This window comes from Loxodonta africana, chromosome 3 (genome assembly GCF_030014295.1).
Source record: "Loxodonta africana isolate mLoxAfr1 chromosome 3, mLoxAfr1.hap2, whole genome shotgun sequence".
Classification (NCBI taxonomy): Eukaryota; Metazoa; Chordata; class Mammalia; order Proboscidea; family Elephantidae; genus Loxodonta; species Loxodonta africana.
In genome coordinates, this window is record NC_087344.1 from 164,611,017 (window position 1) to 164,632,293 (window position 21,277).

Consider the following 21,277-nt stretch of genomic DNA (forward strand, 5'->3'; position numbering starts at 1 on the left):
CTAAGATTTGTTTTAAGCCAGTATCATTAGTAAAACCATCTTCAGATTCAAAAGCTACACATACCCACTGCTGTCGAGACGACTGTGACTCATAAGTTTGACCATAAAGAGAGGTAAATGACATCCAGTGTCTTCCCTTTGTATTTTAAGAACAAAATCCAAACCCTTCACCATGGACCTATGTGATCTGTTCCCCGCCAGCCTCTCTGATATCGTCTACTAGTCTCTTCCCAGCTTACCAAAATGGCCTTGTTATTCCTCAAACACAACTAGCTGCTTCTCACTTTAGAGCCTTTGCACAATCAGGGCCTCTGCCTGGCTCACTCTTGCAGATCTTCATGCTTTTTGTCATTCAGGTCTCAGATTAAATATTGCCATCTCAGGGAGCTTTTCCTGGTGGATATTCAATCTAAACCCTTCCACCCAATCATTTCATTCTGTAGTTTCTTGATGGTATTTGTGACCTCCAAGATTACCTTGCTCATTTATTTGAGTACTGTCTCTCTCCACCACTACCACCAACCTTCCACTAACCTAAAAAGCTCCACGACAGCAGGTCTTGTTCACTGCTGTATCTCCCATTCCTAGAATAGCACCAGGCACTTAATAATCACTCAGTAAGTATTTGTTGGATAACAAATCCAACTGTTTAATATTATTTTTGGAAAGGACTCTGATTTCTTAGTCAAGAACTTAAATCTAGCATTCATAACTGCTGATTTGAATAGAATGAGAAAAGATGTTCTTTTGATAAAGAGAATAAGAAAAATGTACACAATATTCTATTCAATCACTGGGCTGCATTTTCTTTTAATTTTAATCCTTCAGGATAAGAGGATATAAGTCTATTTAGTCTTCACACACTTCACAATGTCCCCTCACGTAAAAATTTAATGAATTGTCTTACAATAGCATACCATGAGCTGCTAGCTAGTCAATCTTATAATTGATTTTTCCTGCCAAGATGCAAGTAGGTTTCTAAGAATGTAAGACATGCTGACTGGAAAGGCTGTAGCTGCCATCATACTGACAGTCCCAGAATGGCTCAAACCAGGGAAAGCCCACTGAAGGAAGAAGCTGTTCTCTCAGCTATGGTTTGCCTGATGGATGCGGGAGGGTAGGAAAAATAGTGTAGTTCTGGTATTTGTTGACAAACAGGCAGAAATATCCTCCTCAAACCAATTTAAAATAGACTCAATTGGAATCTATAGCTTGCAACATTAAAGCACTGTTTCATATATCTAACGTTCCTTTAGTAAATGAAATATTCAGTTGACCAAATCCAGGCTTTTGCAGTTTCACATAAGAAAAACAGTATTTGTAAAAAGTAACACACACAATTCCCAATACTATATGCAATATTTGCTTTTTAATTTAAAAATATTTTCCAACCCACCTGGAGCAAAGGAGAATGAAGAACACTAAAGACACAAGGTAATTAGGTGCCCAAGAAACAGTAAGGGCCACATAAACCAGAGACTGCATCAGTCTGAGACCAGAAGAACTAGATGGTGCCCGCTACAACCGATGAGTGCCCTGACGGGAACACAACAGAGAACCTGAGGGAGCAGGAAAGCAGTGGGATGCAGGCCCCAAATTCTCGGAAAAGACCAGACTTAATGGTCTGACTGAGATTAGAAGGGCCCCGGAGGTCACGGTCACCAGACCTTCTGTTAGCCCAAGACAGGAACCATTCCCAAAGCCAACTGTTTAGACAGGGATTGGATTGGACTATGGGACAGAAAATGATACTGGTGAAGAGTGAGCTTCTTGGATCAAGTAGACACGTGAGACTATGTGGGCAACTCCTGTCTGGAGGGAAAATGAGAGGGCAGAGGAGGTCAGAAGCTGGGCGAATGGACACGAAAATAGAGTGAAGGACTCTGCTGTCTCATTAGGGGGAGAGCAACTAGGAGGATATTCCAAAAAAAAAAAACAACCCAGTGCCGTCGATTCGATTCCAACTCACAGCGACCCTGCAGGACACAATAGAACTGCCCCATAGAGTCTGCGAGGAGTGCCTGGTGGATTCGAACTGCCGACCTTTTGGTTAGCAGCCGTAGCACTTAACCACTACGCCACCAGGGTTTCCAGGAGGATACAGCAAGGTATGTATACATTTTTATATGAAAGACTGACTTGATTTGTAAACTTTCACTTAAAGCACAATAAAAATTAAAAAAAAAATTTTAAGGATGCTTTTAAAGTGAAGAGATTTGAATAAAAATAATAATAAGGTTTTCGTTTCTGAGTTTAAGAAATATTTGAAAACTAAAGCAAACATTAAGAAAGGTATGACAGCTCAACGGTTTAAAAAACGCAAACACCTGGCAAGTATCACAAGCCTGTATTTATTTATTTTTTTTAATTCAGGGTTGCTTCTTTTCTGAAATGGCAATATTAAAAGAAGGCAGCAAGCAGATAATTCATAGCTCATGTGAGTTTACTTGTAAATTGAAAAGAAATATTAATTTCAATCTTCAGGGTAACTTGTTTATCTATTTCAGCCAAGTGGAAAGCACAAGTAGAGTAGAACCAAAAATGACTTAAGAATGACATCTGCAAACCTTTTTTTTTTAAATCAGAAAAATTAAGAGGCAAGGAAGAGGAATACTAAAAGTAATTTTTCTAAAATCATATACTCAATTACCTACTTTTTGTTATTCCATATTTTACTGCCCTCAACATTCTAAGCTGCTTAATAAAAAATCTATACCTCTCAACTAATGTTTTTAAAATCCACTAGCATTCACGTACGCTGGGAAGACCGCATGCCGAAGAATTTTACCCTGCAGTAAAGAATATAAAGATAATACCTCCAGAAATACCATGTCTAAAAGTGAGGAACTCCTGTTAACTAAGAACTCAAAATGCAAAAATACATTTCTGCAGGAGTCTATGCATATGCCAAAAAATAGCATAAAGATATCTTTTCACTGGTTAAATGATAAGAATCTTTTATCCTTCGTTTTTTAGAACAAGTTAACAATAATCAAAATGAAATGATTCCTATCTTCTCTCAAAGTTGGCATAGTGGTTAACAGCTACGGCTGCTAACCAAAAGCTCGGCAGCTCTAATCCACCAGGTGCTCCTTGGGTTTTTTTGGTTTGGCCCCAATCTTTATGGCCTTATCTCCATTTTTTTTAACTACACAAGCCGAAAAACCAAAACCAAACCCGTTGCCATCAAGTCAATTCTGACTTATAGCGACCCTACGGGACAGAGCAGAACTGCCCTATAGGGTTTCCAAGAGGTGACTAGTGGATTCGAACTATGACCTTTTGGTAAGCAGCCGAGCTCTTAACCACTGGGCCACCAGGACATACAAGCCTAGGCTACTGTCAAATCAATCTCCTAAACTTTCTATCTGTGCTCAGTATTCCTACCCCAAAGAACGTCTACCACTTCCCTCTACTACCACTGCTCACGGCCATTTTGCATCTCTGCATTTATTCACGCAAACAAGGACACAAAAATGACATTATTTTTTGCCTTCCAGAGGCTGGCAGAAGAAGTTTAACAATAGCTAGCTTTTATTAAATATCTACTATGTGCCACACGGTCTTATATATTATTTTTAATCATCTCAACAATCTTATGAAGTAGATATTATTATTCTTCTTTTAAAGATGAGAAAGCCAAGGTTCAGAAACATCAAATCACATACTTAGTAAGCTGCCTTAAATCATGCATTTAGTAAGTGGCAAAGCAAGGACTGGAATGTAGATGACCTAACTGCAATTATTATTATTTTATGTTAGAACCATGTGACTACCCCCATCTTTCTAAAATAATTTACACTTATATAGAATTTCTACTTGTTAAAAAAAAAAAAAAGCCCACTGCCATCAAGTTGACTCCAACTCACAGTGACCCTATAAGACAGAGTAGAACTGCCTCAGAGAGTTTCCAAGGCTGTAACCTTTACGGAAGGTGAATGCCGCCGTCTTTCTCCCACAGAGCGGCTAATGGATTTGAACCACTGACCTTCTGGTTAGGAGCCGAGCGCTTAACCACTGAGCCAACAGGGCTCCTTACTAATACTATAAAATAAGCTTTCTCATTTTTGTCATTTTAGTAAAAGAACACTAAAATTCTATTTCACACCAGTAAAAAAGCAATTTGCAAATTGCAATTTCAATCAATCAGTCTTTTTTGTCCCAAAGATGGCTTTAACCTAAAATATTTTTCAAAGAAACTCATTCCAATCAACATTTTAGAAGACGACTGCAAACTACTAATCATACACTTTGATGGTTTTACAGACTATTAATAATATGAAGAATCTGCGATTACCACCCAAGAACATTAACAAGTATCTATCAAATTTGCAAAGATTTTAAAAACTGACCTACTCAATGCCATTGAAGGTGCAGTGAGACACACACTCTTACACACAGGGTAACCACCCTCTGATCCAGTTATCCCACTTCTGGCAATCTATCCTAAAAGAAGAAAAACAAAAAACAAAAAACAAACAAACAAAAAGAGATGCAATCAAAGATAATGCACAAGAATGTCTGCCCCACTGTTACTTAAAATACTAGTAATACTCTAAGCATCAACCTCAAAGTCCCACACCAGGAGACCAACATCCTGTTCAGAGGAAAAAGTAAGGTCAAAACAGTATATAAAATTCCGACTTTCTAAAAACAAAAAATCTCTGTACATGCAAGGAAAGAAATGGAAAAATGTACATTAAAATGTTAGTAGTGATTATTTCTGGGTGGTGGGATTATGGGTGATTTTCAACTTCTTCTTTACACTTGTGTTATTTTTGAAACTTGCCACATGGAACATGAATTACTGAAACAGAGGAAAAAAAAATGTTTAAGCAGTTATAACCACTGAAAATGATCCTGAACCTAACAAGAGTATATCACTTGGGGTAGAAAGTACATTTCCCAGTGCAAAGGGAACACCAGGCTTGTTTCGTTTCCAGCTTCTATTACGTTCACATTTACTTCTGGACTGTGCAAAGAATGTCACCTGAAACTTACAGTAGTCATGGAACTGCACAAGGCTCAGTATCTAACAGTTAGCCAACACTGCAACAGAAAGCATCACACTTAAATGAACTGTTTTATTATATACATCCACTAAGAAAAATAAATGTTCAATTAATCTCAAATTGAAACATGCAAAATGGAAAAACCAGAAAAAAAAAAATTCTGTGTTTTGCAAACTAAATATACTGTTGTTGCCTTATAAGCACCACGCAGTTAGGTCATGGGCATGGGGAGGTGGTGCTACCAACACTCACTAAAAGTGCACATTAATGCATTTTGTCTACATGCACATTTCTATCCTGGGCGACAGTTAACTTCAATGGTGCGGGGTGATTTCAATCAGCATGGGGAAAAAACAAAATTAACAAGCTGTTCCACACAAAAACATCTCATATTAAACATAGAATTAAAATCGCTAACTGAACAGGGAAGCAACTTCCCTACAATGTGGCATGTACGCAGAAAAACAATTTATTAAAAATCTTAAACTGAAGTAAAATAGGTAGTAGAGCAAACACTGTTTATTTTACTACATTCTAAACAACTGAGAAACTACAGAGTTTGCTCTAATTCTAAAACGCTGTTAGAAAATAAAATCACAGAAATAGCTGCTGAACAACCAAGAATTTTAAATATTCACATTGATTTTACTTAGAAAATGAACATCATTCTATTTTTACCCTACTATGAAAACACAACATTTAATTATAAAACATATGTCAGACTCTGGCAAAGATAAAATCGATTACTGGAATAAAATCCCGTACAGCAGAAACTACACCTTTACATCTCAGTGTCTACCCAGGAGCTTAATAATGGATTGCTGCAATACTCTCGCTCACTGACTGAATCCGAAACCTCGTAATGAAATTATGCAACATCTTCACAAACAGGAGATGGGATTTAACAGGTAGTTCAAAAGGTGTCAATACATTCAGACTAGATATTAAAAACTACATAAAATTCAAAGATCAGTGTTAAATTTCAACTGCTAAAATAATTAAGTTAGTGGTTGCTTGCTTAATGTTCTATATAATACAGCCAACTAGTCTAGAACAGAATGATCCTATTTATAGATGAATTTAAAAATATCACAGAAAATACAGTGAACAAATTTACTCTCTGGATTACACATCTGACAGGTCTGAAACGCTCAGTCTACAGTAAGAGAGAATTTCCTACTAACTTACATTTTACAAACTGCATTTGGGATTTGTCCAAAGAACAGTTGTACTCAGTTCTTTGTGTTTCTCTTACCTTACAGTTTTGTCCTCGATAGCTATATCACAATTCTATCCTGAGCAAAATTACTTTTACAACCAGAATAAATGGTTTTAACACAGCATTCCAAAAAGCCATGAATGAGTAATATGTTATAAACTATTGAGGTATATACTTGAGAATTCAAAGGAAGGCGCTTCAAGTTTTAATTAATCCAACCATGGTCTTTTATCAGTTATAATGTGTAGTTTAGTATATTCCCATTCTTATGAAATATGGCCTAATTTAAATATAACCTGAAACCAAACATAGGATTACATATTTAATTTACCATTTGGTTAACCTTACCATTCCACATTTTGAACTACTCCCTACCAATGTGAACGAAATAGGCTAGACATAGGAAACACTGGGGAAATGGGAGTGATTTATAAAGAAATTTTCTCTCAGATTTACCTAACCTAAATTTATTATGCATGTTATTACTGCTAAAAAAAAGGTGTGGGGGGGGGGAGCAAGCCATTTACTTGTTTAATGGTTGAAGTTAATTTCATAGAACATATTTAATCTTCCACGTATATATCATGTACTTCTAAAAATTATATTAAAAGGATTATTTTTAGGCCACTTACAAAAGCATTCTTTCCTGTTTCAACTCCACCTTAATAATCATGCACAATTTCCTTTTTTATTGGGGTGTGTGTATCTTCTAGCTCTAAAAGGCCTATTTTTAAGCGGAAATGAGAGCATGGCATAGATATCTGTTGATCAGAACATCATGATAATGAATAAAGCTAAGCTTATAGGTTCAATACTCATCCAGATCACTTAACTTTGAAACAAACTGCACTCTTAGCCCGTCATCTCAAAACTGTGTGCCAAGGGGACAGAGACAAGGCGTGTGAATCACTCGGTGCAGACCTATAGCCCGAACCAAACCAAACTCGTCCCTGTTGAGTCGATTCCGACTGACAGCAACCCTACAGGACAGAGCAGAACTGCCCCATAGAGTTTCCAAGGAGTGCTGCTGGATGTGAACTGCTGACCTTTTGGTTAGCAGCTGAGCTCTTAACCACTGTGCCACCAGGGCTTCAACCCATAAGCACTACTGCAAAAATTCAAAATGTGAATGGGCCAATATTACATTTGTATATGAACAGCTTTCTGAAAAGTACATAAAAACTACTGCTTGCAATTCCCAAATTTCATGCATTAAAAAAGGAAAAAAAAAATGATGCCTTACCTGTCTCATTAACATGTGAAAGCTTAAATACGTTTAACACTAATCTTCTCCACAAGGTGAATTTGGCATTAAGTCATACAGCAATATATGACACTAGAATGACCACAAAATACTTGGAAATATGCCATAGCTTTTTTAAATTGAAGGTTGATTTGAAAATGAACATTAGGAGGTAATAAGTTCATGTTCACAATTTCAAACCACAACACTAAGATACAACTTTGTATGAGTTGTTTTTAATGAACATCTAAAGTAAGAGAATTTTAGAAGTGGTAGCTTAGAGGTTATATGAGATTCAGTGAACATGTGCTGGGTCCCTAACACATGCCAGACACAGTGGTAGGCTCTTTCAGGGAACTCAATTAGTTCAGCCCACTCACTTTATAGATGATGAAGCTCCCTGCTCATGCCAAATCAAGCCATCTAGATTTCAGAACCAGAAATGCTGAGTAAAGCCCTCACAATGGTGTAATTTTCTATCAAAACAGACTGGTATCATCCTCCCCTTTGAAATAAATAAAATTTCGGAGATGCAATGCTGACCTTATTTAACAGTAACAATAGGCCCTGTGTTCTGAATAACTATGAAGAATTACAACAACTTAAAAATTCGACTGTGAGATTCCTAAGTATTAGTTGCATAATTTACTGCAAAAAACAATACACAGGCCATCAAGGAGACATGCAGAACAGAAATTAAGCAAGTTACAAATACCATTAAAAAGTTTCTTTGTAGGAAAAAAAATTATCGATATGAAAAACTGGGTGGCTGACTGGAATGTCTATTTTATGTAAATGATCATGAACCACATATTAACTAAGTTCTTGGGTAACAATAAACATTGGCAAAATCTAGTGTTATTTAACTATTAGATTACAAATTACAACAGAATGTAAAGCCCCCTGAGGGCAGACACCCCGTTTTATTCATTTCTGTATCCCCCACAATTAGTACCCTGTTGTTATATGCTGAAGAGATAGGTGGGCTAACACAATAAACTCTAAATGTGAGCTATTGAAAATTCAAGCTAACAATCTAAAAGATTTCTTTTTATAATACAAATTACGTTTAAGTGTAAAATATTAATACCCAAGGCAAGTGACATTACCATGAAACAGATGCTCGACAACTGTGGCTGTCACTTTAACTGGTACAAGCTACCCTTTGAAAGCAATTCAGAGATACATCAGGAAGACAAGCATATTCATATACTTTAATCCAGTAGTCCCATTTCTGGAACTCAATCCCAAAGAAATATTCCTAAAGAAAAAAAATGTTACATATACAAAAGTATTCATTTCATTGTTATTTTAAATGGGGGGAGGAGAGGCAAAAACTACCTAAAAACAGCAGGAAGATGGGCTATTTTGTAACCAGTGTAAAGTGTTAAACATGAGAACTATTAATCTCTTAACTGGTCTTCCTGCTTCTACCCATACTCCAGCCCCAAACTGATTTTCCACACAGTAGCCAGAATGATGCTCACAAACTCAAGCCACAGCAGCTGTCTCTTCCACTCAAAACCTTCCAAAGGTTTCCCATCTCATTCAACATAAAACGCAAAGTTCTGACCATTGCCCCAGCCACTTCTCAAAGTTCTGACCATCGCCCCAGCCACTTCTCTGGCTCAGCTCCTCTCACTTTCCCTCTTGTTTACTGCCCTCCAACCACTCTGGCCTAGCTATACTTCAAAAGGGCCAAGGACACTCAGGGGTCCTTGCATTTACAGTCTGTAACCTTCCTTCCCAAGACAGCACACATCCCTCATTTCCTTCAGGTCTCTGCTCTAGTCTCAGGTCTTCCCTGGCTACCGTTCCCTGCCACTGTTTCTATCCCCTCACCCTGCTTTACTCTTCTTCATAGCACTTACTGCTTGATGTGTTCTATACTGATTTGGTTATGGTCTGCTCTCCTGATTAGAATATACACTTCTATGACGACAAGGGCTGTTTTGTTCACATAGTAAGCATTCAGTAAGTACTTGTGAAATTAATACTGAATACTGATACGACAACCATTAACTACATGAAAAACATGTGTATGATGAACAAGCTTGGAAGAAAATAGGAAAAACAAATAGTTTGATTTGTGAACATTTTCAAGCACTGATCATATTGCTATGAAGTAGTTTGTACAAAAAAAATCAGTAAGTTGGTCATGATTATGATTTTAAGCTGCCAAAAGAGACTAGAACAATCTTATTTCACATGAAAGTCATCAATGTGTTAGTTTAAAACTGACTGGTAATAGTTATTAATGACAATGCTTTCCCCATAAAACTGTAATAATGATCACTCTTAAACCTCATTCCAAAGACCCAAAGTTTAGTCTGTAAGAGTAGACAACGTCACTTTTAAAGCCTCCTAAAAAGTTTAGAAAGTGAACAAAGGCTTCTGAACAATTTTAATATGGAACTGAATAACACTGAGAGATTTCAGTTTACTTTTAAGACAGGGATCCATGGTTGGCTTCAGAGGGTCTCTGAACCTAAATGCAAAATTTTGTGCATATATGCCTATTGGTTTTTTTCTGGAGAGAGAGTTCATATGCTTTATCATATTCTCAAAGGTGTCAGTGGTCTAGAGAAGGTTAAGAACTACTATTTCATGTACTGGAAGTGAAACGCAACATGCTAATATAAACTACCTATCAAAAGGACTGAAGATATATAATACCGAGACACGTCTTTGTGATCCTTAAATTCATTCACCAAATACAGAATGCCTACCATGTGGCAGGCACTGTATGATTCTCAACACTTTACACCTAATCTTATTTTTGAAGTACACCTAATTCAAAATACTGACAAAACAAAATTCACTGAAACAGGAGATTTAAGAAGAGTATCAACCAACACAAATATAATTTCAAAATAAAAAGTGTTATGGGAAAGCATAACAGAGACAGAAAAGAGCCTGTGGCCTGATTTTGTGCTTGTGTCAAAATATCGCAGGTTATCAATTGCTTCAAAAGGAAAGAAAAACTACACATTTGCAAACCCGCCCCCACACAGTCTGACAGGAAACCCAAAGAAAGTTTCCAAATCCTGTTTCCAAGCAGCATCTCTTCTGAGGCTACCCTTCGGCATGCTTTTGAAGGTACCAGCCCCACATTAAAACTAAGAACTGATACTTTACTTCTATCCTGATAAAAAACAGAGAAAAAAAAAATCACCATCCACCACCCAGAAAGCTGAATACAGTGGCCACCTGTATGCCTGTGGCCCACTAACTTCCTGCCCTGTTATTTCATTTCTTATATCCTCCTCCCTTCAAAGCAATGACAAAACGATCTTCCCTCCCCAAAAGAAATTTCAACTCTACTTCTTTTTCTACCAGGTCAAAGGGTCCCCTGGTTCTTAGCCCTGTGAATAGATCCCATTTTTTAGGCTCTTTCCCTCTTCTTCTTCTTGTAGCAGTAAATGACACAATTCAGCTGAAGACACTGTCCTTAACTTCCTGAGTAAAGGAGCAAGTGACACTCCTACCAGCCCCAGTTTGAAGGAAAACAGGAATCACACCGTGACCTCTTCCCTAACAAAATCCAGGGAAGGAGCAGAGACCTAAGAAAAGCAAAGCTGAAAAAGCGAACACATGGCATGCTACGGAAAAGATGGGAGAAGGAGGGCGGGAAAGGGGCTGGGGGGTGCAGTGGGATATAGAGATGTCAGTCTTACCCGCTGGGGAAACCGAGGACACTCGGAAGGTAAGGGAGACCCTGAACCCTCACAGAAGTGTACACAGACAGGGCAACACTCCTTTCTACCCGCACCTCTTCTAGTAGCGGGAAGGACAGAAAATTCACCCAACCCTCCGACCTCCTCCGCGCGTATCTCCCAAAGAGAGAACTGGGTTTTAAGGAAGACCTGACCCTAGTCTGGGGACATGCAAGGGGAGGAAAAAAGCAGCGATGTCCAACCTTCTACATCTCTCAGGCAGTGAGGGGTGCGGGCACTGTGTCCGGGGAGATGGTGAGGGAAATGGGCTTGTGCCATGACACCTCGGGGAGTTGAGGGTGGGGGACACAATGTCCTCTTTCTCTCCCACACCCGGCCCGGGCCCCTCCCGTCCGTCTCCCGCAGGCCCAGCTACAGTCGACCGGCTGGGTCCGCGGGCGTGGTTGGCTCCGGCCCTGGCGGCGGCCTCCCCGAGCCCCGGCCCCTCCCGCCCGCCAGGCCCCCGGGCCGCCGCCCCGGACACCGAGGGACGCGGGGGAGGAAGGGGGAAGCCAGGGGACTGACCGGCGACCATCAGCCGCCTCAGCCCCGGCTCGACCGACCCGCGCCCCTCGCTCCCTCTGGGGCCGGCTCAGGCTCCCCGCCCCTCACTCACCCCCCCGGTCCAGCGCCTCCTCCACCACCTCCTCCTCCTCCTCCCTCCTCTCGGCCGCGGTTCCTGCTCCGGCTCTGCGCGGCGACGGCGGCGGCGGCCTCGGGAGCGGCGGCGGCGGCGCCTCCAGAACGCGCACGCACGCAGCACGCAGGCCCCGCCCCCGCCCCGCCCCTCCCCTCCGAGTTGGCGTCGGCGAGGATTCGGCCCCGCCCCTCGCGCGGTGTTCGGGAGTCCACTTAAAGGAGCCGCTCAGAAAGGACGTGGGGAGATCCGGGAACTACCGGAGAGGAGTGGAGAGTTGCGGCTTTGCTGTGACGGGGTGGGAGTAAGGGGATAAGGCGGGAAATGAATGAGAAAGGGTCCGGAAATTCAGGAAGAATCGAGCTTTGCAGGGAACGCACCCATTCGGCAAGTACTAATTGAGCACCTATTATGTACTAGGCACTATTCTAGGAGCAGGGAATAAAGCCGCAAACAAAACAAAGGTCTCGCCCCCGTGGAATTTGCATTCTAGTGGAGTGGGAGAGAGGAGACAATTAGCAACTAAAGGAAAACTTCAGGTAGTAATAAGTGGTGTGAAGGAAAATAAAGCAGAGGATGGGGAGGCTATATATCTGGTTAGATATTGCCTCTCTTGGGGGACCTTTGAGTGCGTCCACATGCATGATATAAAGGAATGAGCCTAGAAAAATCCTAATACAGCCTTTTCAGAATATCAGCCATAAGCCCCGAGGTGGGAACAAGCCTGGCGTGTAGCAGGAACAGCAGAAGGCAGTAACACTGAGCAGAGTCAGCCAGGCAGAGAGTAGTAATAGTTACTCCCAGAGAACAGATCCTGTAGAGCTTTATGGGCCGTTGTTAAGAGCACCTAGGAAGCCATGGGAGGGTGAGCAGGGAAGTGACCGTATCTGATTCACATTTTTTATTCTTGGTAATGAGTGGAGAATAAATACTGTTGTTGCTAATTGCTATCCAGTCGACTCCGGTGACCTTATGTATGACAGCACTACACATTGCCTGGTCTTGTACCAGCTCCATGATCTTTGATGTGTTTGAGCTGACTGTTCAGGCTATTCCCTCATTTTCAGTGATCTTCTACTTTACCAAACATATCCTTTTTTAGTGATTGGTCTTTCCTGAGGACATGTCCAAAGTAAGCAAGACAAAGTCTCAATTATCCTCGCTTCTAAGTATCACTTGAGTTGTATTTCTTACAAGATTGATTTGTTCATTCTTTTGGCAGACCATGGTATATTCAGTGTTCTTCACCAACCCCACGATTTAAATCCATTGATTCTTCTCCTATCTTTTTTTTTTTTTTTGTAGTAAACTAGGGAAACACAAATGTACCCAGGGAGGCCAGTAAGGAAACTATTGGTAGTTGCTTGGATGAGGATGGTAGCAGTGGAAGGGGTGAGATGGGCATATTCAGATACATTTTGAATTGAATGGATTTGGAGGAGAGTGTGTGATGGAACAAAAAATCATGGATAATTCTTAGATTCAGGATAACTTGGTTAATGGTGGTATCATTTAATTAAATAGGGAAGACTCAACAAGGAGCTTGGGGTGAGGAAATTGAGAGTTCTGTTTTGCACATGTTGCGTTTAAGATGCCTATTATAGAACCAATGGAACCCTGGTGCTGCAGTGGCTAAAGTGCTCGGCTGCTAAAAGAAAGGTCGGCGGTTTGAACTCACCAGCCGCTCCGCAGGAGAAAGATGTGGCAGTCTGCTTCCGTAAAGATTACAGACTTGGAAACCTTATGGAGTAGTTCTACTCTGTCCTATAAAGAGTCACTAAACTAAAAAAAAAAAAACCCACCGCCATCAAGTCGATCCTGACTCATAGCGACCCTATAGAACAGAGTAGATCTGCCCCATGGGGTTTCCAAGGAGCAGCTGGTGGATTTGAACTGCCAACCTTATAACCACTGCGCTGCCAGGGCATAGGGTTGCTATGAGTTGGAATTGACTCGATGGCAATTATAGAACCAAGTAGAGATACTGACTAAACAATTGAATATATGAGATTTAAATTTGGGATTCATCAGCACATAGATGCTCTTAAAATCTTAAAAAAGTCATCGTGGAGTTGATTCTGACTCATCGTGACTCCATACGTGTCAGAGTAGAACTGTGTCCACAGGGTCTTCAATGGCTGAGTTTTTGGAAGTAAATTGACACGACTTCCTTCTCAGGTATGTCTGGAGAGACTCAAACCTCCAATCTTTTGCACTGAGGAGGTGGAGTAGCTGGAAGAGAGGGCCAAGACTCAGCCCTGAGGCACTCCAACACATAAAGGTTAAATAGAAAAGGAGAAGGAGCTGTAAGTTAGGCGGGAGCAACACCAGAAGAGGGTGGGGTGTTGGAAAGCAAGAGAATAGTTTCAGGAAGGAGGGAATGACCAATCTTAGCAGATACTGTAGAAATAAGTAAATTGAGGGCTGAGAATTCGGACACTGGATTTGGCCTGATGAAGGTTGCTGATGACCTTGAGAAGAGGAGTTTCAATGGAGCCACAGGAGAGAGTCTGAATAGAGTGAGTTAAGGAGAGAATGGAAGAGGAGGAAGAGAAAGAATAACAGCTTTTGAGGAACTTTGCTGTAGGGAGGAGATATGGGGCAGTAGCCAGAGGGGTGCTATGGATCAAGGAAGAGTATTTTAAGATGGGGGATGTTTCCTCATGTTGGTATGCTGGGATGATCCTTTAGAGAGGTAAAGTTGATGATGAGAAGCAGTGGGGCCTGGCACAGAGGTCAGGTAGCCTGGCCTTGGATAGGAGCAAGGGCAGTGTGTTCACATACTGTTTTAAGAGAGAAGGCAAAGTATATGGGTGCAGATGCAAGTAGAGCAGGCAGTATATTTGGTGGTGGCATTGCTCAGGGCTGCCACAGAGCGGAAGGGGGAAGGTGGGAGCTGAAATCCAGCCTTGCTCTGCTCACCAAGCTGTGTCTTCTGGTGGGGCCGTATCAGCCCAGAGGAAGGGGAAGTTTCCCAATTGCTCTACCTGGAGTGGTGGTACTGGCTGCCTCACTGGGCTCTGCTCTGTGTGCTTTTCTTTACTTTGTGCAAAAGCCATGCATGGGGAGGGGCTGTTGGCTATTTAAGGAGATAGAAGAAGGTGAAGAATAATCCCCTTGAAGAGTGCAAGAGTGACTAAAGAAGTGTAATGGACAATGCCGAATGCCCCCTTAAATTCATGGTCATAAATTTAAAATAAGGCCACTCAGTAAGACTGTGATTTTTCTTCAGCCACATTCCGCTGCTTGGGGGTAGGAGGAGAGTTGGACTTGACCAGCGCCGCTTTTTGCACATGAAAGTCAGTGAGAGGAAGAGGGGTATACATGTAAGGGAGTTGTTACTGTGATGCACTTTGGAATCTAAACTAGAAGGGAAGAGAGGGCAAGTAAAAAAGTGGTGGGGTCAATGGTTTAGTAATCCCTGTGGGAAGAAATCGTTCCAGAGGAAGTAATCAAATATGTAAGGGCAAGGGGGACTTTCCAAGAACCAAGCATGGGGAAGGGAGAGTGAGGCGGTTGGAGGAGGGGAAATTCAAGCGTAAAACATCCATGAGGAAAAGGCGTTGAGAAGCTGAAGAAACCACAAAACTCTTTGGCCCTGGCCCTTGTCACTGTGTATATGAGCCGTTGGTCTGGGAGAGGTTGTGGGACCAGATTGCCCATCCAAAATCTTCAGGAGGCTGCAAAAGCTGGTAAGAAACTGGGCCCAGAGGAGATAAGTCAGGCCAGGTTGAGCGTTCCTTTAAAAGCTTTGAGACAGGCCACAGGGTACTTTGCTTTACCTACCCTTTCTTTTCGGCATAGACACGGAGCATTTGTGTAGACAATTTATCTTGCCTGGTGCTTGACAGGAAACCCTGGTGGCGTAGTGGTTAAGTGCTATGGCTGCTAACCAAAGGGCTGGTAGTTCGAATCCTCCAGGTGCTCCTTGGAAACTCTATGGAGCAGTTCTACTCTGTCCTGTAGGGTCACTATGAGTCCGAATCGACTCGACAGCACTGGGTTTTTTTTTTTGGGGGGTGTTTGACAAAAACTAAACAGCATCTTCCCTCCTAAATCTAGCTCCCATCCTCTTGCCTTCCCCTTTTCTGTTCATGGCACTACCATTCTCAGTCACTCAGTTGTGAAACCTCAGCCACCTTTAGTCCTTCTCTGTCCCTGTGGACAGTTGGTCCCCAGAGTGTAGTGATCTGCTCTCTCCAATAAAACATTCTGCTGTGATGGAAATTTGTCTTTACCTGTATGGTTCCATACAGTAGTTTGATGTGGCTACTGAGTGCTTGAAATATGACTAATAATGACTGAGGAGCTGAATTTTGATTGTGTGTAATTTTAATTAGGATTTCATTGACTGTAGCGTTTACTGCATGGAATTTAATAAATTGATCTACACTCTGATGCTCAAAAGGAAATTTTAGATTTAAATGACCACATGTGACTAGGGACACAGCTCTCCATCCTTCCTTCAGAAAGCCTCTTTCTTCCATCTGCCCACTCCTCTCTATCTTCATTACTTCTATCCTAGGTTGGGTATTGATGACCTCTAATTTGGACTTTTGCTGTGGCCTCCTGTTTGGTCTCCTGCTTAGTTGCTTTCCCTTCAGTCCATCTCCTGGTCCTGCCAGAACCATCTTCCTAAAGCAGTGACTAGATCATGGCTCCATCCTATTTAAGAAACTTACCAGTAGTTCCCTGTCAAATTTAAGTACAAACTATTTAATCCCCATACCACTTTTCAGCCTTACCTTTCACTATATTCTTACATACATACAGCCAGTTATGAAGCCAAATTGAACTACTTGCTCTAATTTCTACCACCTTTTTTACAAAGGAGACAGCTCTTTTGCCCAAGCTGTCCCTGTACCTGGAACAATGCCTTCCATCCCCTTTTACCAGACACAAAATATCCTGAAATCCATCAAGGCCAATCTCATATTGCAGCTCCTACTTGGATCCTTTTCTAATTTTCCTCTCCTTTGAAATCCCACCTGTTGCCTTGTAGTTTGATGTTGTGTGTATTCATTTTAGTCTCATTATTAAATATCACTCCTTGAAGGTTACTGTGTCTTAATTATGTTAGTGGCCCTTGCAATGCCAGTCTTGCACCTGATGTATGTGAAGTGCCCCTCAAGTAGTCACTGGATTGAGTTAAGCATTTCTGTGAAATCTAGACAGCATTCATGCCCGTATCTAACCCTGATAGTGCCATTGCTAATCCTCAAGGAGAACATCTTTATACCCTAAAAGAAACTTTCCTGATATGGAATTCAATTTTTTTCGTATTATTATTTCTTGAGAATTTCTTCCAAATGCTTCCCAAGCTTAGAGTACTTTTGCAGCTCAGTTTACTAGCTTGTAATCCTCGAAAGGAGTCCCTGGATGGTGCAAACAGCTAATGTGCTCAGCTGCTAACCATAAGTTTGGAGGTTCAGGCCCACCCAGATGTGCTTGAAAGAAAGGCCTGGTGTCTTACTTCCAAAAAATCGACCATCGAAAATCCTATGGAACACAGTTCTACTCTGATACATATGGAGTCGCCATGAGTTGGAGTCGGCTGGACAGCTACTAGGTAATCCTAGAAAGCGTGATGTGCTTAGAACTGACAAGATCAGCATGGCTACAGCTAGGGTGAATTTATGGGAAAAGCCCTTAAGGAGCATTCAGACTGTGACACAAATCAATAAAAAGAGACTTCCATCTGTTTAGAAAATGTATTTTTAGAGCTGGAACTCTTAGCAAATTCTAATCCAAGAGTAGGATTACGCATGCTACGCCCTGTAAGGGAAACCCTGGTGGCGTAGTGGTTAAGAACTATGGCTGCTAACCAAAAGGTCTGCAGTTGGAATCCACCAGGCACTCCTTGGAAACCCTATGAAGCAGTTCTACTCTGTCATATAGGGTCACTATGAGTCAGAATCGGCTTGCCGGCAATGGGGTTATACCCTGTAATATACCTAATGCATTGTTCCTGTTGGTGCAGTGGATTTTAAGGATTAGAAGAGTGGGTACAATGTTTTAAACAAAAATGTGTCTCACACAAATAGGACCTTACACACATTTATTCAACAAGACTTAACTGAGCGCTTGCTGCTTGCCAAGTACTTATGCTTATTGCTGAGAGGATATAGCGGTAGGAAAGCTACGTCCCCACCCACGAGACAGTTACATGGTCATTATGTGACTTGGCATATGATTTTACAGTTTTAAAAATGATCCCACAGTATCTAATTTAATCCTGCCAAGAACATCATTAAAGTAGGTATTTCTTAGTCTCCTCTTCCAAAGAAGAAAATTTATTCGGAGGGATTAAATGAATTACACAAAACTATTAAGTAGCAAATGCTTCAAACTGGATCTTCGAGTATCAAAATATTGGTTAAATTAGAAAGTAAGTTTCTGGAGGGCAGGGACGTGATCTATTTTGTTCATTACTATATTCCCAGAACTCCTAGACATATAATGGTGGTTGTTGTTAGGTGCTGTCAAGTCGGCTGCTGCTTCTAGTGACCCTATGTATAACAAAATGAAATATTGCCTGGTCCTCCACCATCCTCACAATCATCGCTATGTCTGAGCTCATTGTTGCAGCCACTGTGTCAGTCCATGTCATTGAGGGGCTCCCTCTTTTTTGCTGACCCTCTACCAAACATGCTGTTCTTCCCCAGTGATTGGTCCCTCCTAGATTCTCAATAAATATTTTAGGAACATGTATGTTTATATAGATAGATAAAATATCTGTGCTAAACATCTAATTCATAAGTTATATTTCTATATTTTAACTAATTATGCACTGAGCTGCTCTGATCTATATTAGTGCTACTCAAAATGTGGTTTACAAACTGGTTGGTACATGAATTTTTTGTTACCAGTCCACCTTGAGGTTAAGCACAGAAAATGGGCACAAGCATTTAGACTCTTTTATGGCAACTTGACATTCCTGTGATGTCCAAGTGTGTGGTCAGTGTAACTGTGTAGATGAACAAGACACAGACCAGTTCAGGTAATGTCCAACTCATGTGGTCAGCTGCAGGTGGTATGAGCTATGTTACCGGTCTTACAGCATTTCATTTAATCCTACCATTTTGCCTGTTTGTCACCCACCTCCTCCTCCCAGGTATTCTATGCTATTTAGCAAAAAGAATGCTTCATGTCTTTAGTGTGGAAGATTGGAAATTTTTCAAAAAACTGCTTCTTCACCACAGAAGCAATATCTACTGATCTTATGACACCAAAACCAAGCCAAATCCATTGCCATCGAGTTGATTTCAGCTCAGAGTAGAACTGCCCTGTAGGGTTTCCAAGGAGTGGCTGGTGGATTCAAACTGCGAACCTTTTGGTTAGTAGCCAGGCTCTTAACCACTGTGCCACCAGGACTCCGATCTTATGATACGAAGGCATTATTGTGCAGCAATTAAGTGTGTGTTCTCTAGAGTAAGACTCAAGAATCGATTTTGACTAGCAGTGACAGCATATGTTACAGAGTAGAACTGCTCCATAGGGTTTTCTTGGCTGTAATCTTTATGGAAGCATATTGCCAGGCCTTTCTTTTGTGCTGCAGCTGGACAGTGGGTTCAAGTCACCAAGGGCAAGACTACATCTGTTTAAATGCAGATTCTGCCATTACCAGCTGTAGCCTTGGGCAGATTGCTAAATCTCTTGTAGGCTCAGTTTTCTTATCTGCAATATGGTACTAGTAATAGTGCATAAGTTCTTACGGTTCTGGTAAAAATTAAAAGAGATAATACATGCAAAGTGCTCTTCATAGAGCCTGGCACACAATAATAAAAGAATGTTATTTTGTGGTGTAATAAATATTGTCTATCCTTATTTTTATATTCTAGGTTCGTAAAAATTCACGTTGTGTGAAAGGTTTGTAAAATCTTGACTATAGAGGTAATTCTATAAATATCTAGGCTTGTAAACAGAGTCACTTTTCAATTATCCACATTATTAACAGATAATAATGATCAACTAATTCCAAAGTCCTTTATATCTGTCTTTTAATGCATCGTGTGACCTGGGGGACAATGCATTTTCCTTCTAGGTGGCCTTCAAAAACAGCTTCCATTTCTTCCGCTCAGGTTATCTGGGTGCTGAAAGTAAGCAGCCAGGTAGGTAGGTGCGTGTTGTACATTGCAGGAGAGCTGCATTAGAGTGGAGAGTACACACACAGAAAATCCAGAGTTATTTGGTGGTATATATTTTGCCAGAAACCCTGGTGACGTAGTGATTAAGAACTACGGCTGCTAACCAAAAGGTTGGCAGCTCAAGTCCACCAAGCAGGCCTTGGAAACCCTATGGGGTAGTTCTACTCTGTTCTCTAGGGTTGCTTGGAGTCAGAATGGACTAGACAGCAATGGGTTTTTATATATTTTGCCTATTTATATGTTTTATACCATAGAATTTATATTCAGGGTCCTTGTCTGCTAAGCTCTAACCAGCTCATTCTTTTCCATTTCCTTCTGTGAACATTGTTATATGAAAGGAAATACCCACTCAAGGATGTAGCTCTGCAGCCCTTAGGATGAGGCAAAGATACCTGCAGCAAGGAAGTTGTATAAGAATGAGCGCCAGGTAGGACACAGCTGGCCACTGGAGAGAGAGCCTAATGTGGGCAGGAGGCCAGAATGTGCCAAAATAAGTACAGTCTTTTCTTATCGGAAGAGAAACACTTGCACTTAGCTGCACTATATCAGGAAGAAGACTGTCACCGGACCAAACAAGCCTTCAATAAATGGAGAGAAGAAGGAACCCAAGAGGGTTTGCCCTAGCTTTGGGGATGTGACTTAACATAATTTATCATTTATTTTAAGAAACCTCCATATCTGAGTATCTGAATTTATAGAAGGCAGAATAGCGTGGCTTTCGGTTGCCGGATTTAAAAAAAAAAAAGCAAATAAAAATACAATATGCCCATTTAAATTTGAATTTCAAATAAACAACAAATAAATTTTCAGTATAAATATGTTCCATGCAACATATGGGATTTGTTTATCTGAAATTCAAGTTTAACTGGACATCCTTTATTTTATCTGGCAAACTTAAGCATGGTTAAACATGCGGGCTCTGGAGTCATATTGTGTGAGATCGAACTCTGGTCCTGCCACTTACCAGCTGTGGAAACTTGGGCAAATTATTTAACCTCTCTGAGCCTCCATTTCCCTATCTGTAAAACAATTAGCCTGGGTGTTCCAAGTAGTTTGCTGTCAGCTGTTAACTGAGTGGTTGGCGGTTTGAACCCACTCAGCAGCTCTGTGGAAGAAAAGGCCTGGTGATCTGCTTCTGTAGAGGTTATAGGCATTCCTTGGGTTACATATGTCAGACTTAGTAGAACCCGTAGTTCTGAACCAACCCCCATAAAACGTATTATATTAAAACTTCAAGGTACATACAATGGTTCTTAATTACAAATTGGCGCTACTTTTCGACACGCATCAAAACATTATTATT

At 41.0% G+C, this 21,277-nt stretch overlaps 1 protein-coding gene across 4 annotated transcripts in view; it reads right to left on the minus strand.

Annotated features, from left to right (window-relative positions):
* RAP1A (RAP1A, member of RAS oncogene family) overlaps nt 1–11,900 on the minus strand; it is an 89,564-nt gene extending 77,664 nt beyond the window's left edge. For 2 of the 4 annotated variants that reach the window (XM_023547471.2, XM_023547472.2), the window contains exon 1: nt 4,353–11,567. The gene's annotated coding sequence lies outside the window, so the exon portion shown is untranslated. Of the gene's footprint in view, nt 1–4,352; nt 11,568–11,806 lie in introns of those variants that run through there. The other 2 variants (XM_064282418.1, XM_064282417.1) reach the window with 2 other exon arrangements.
* Nucleotides 11,901–21,277: the final 9,377 nt, after the last annotated feature.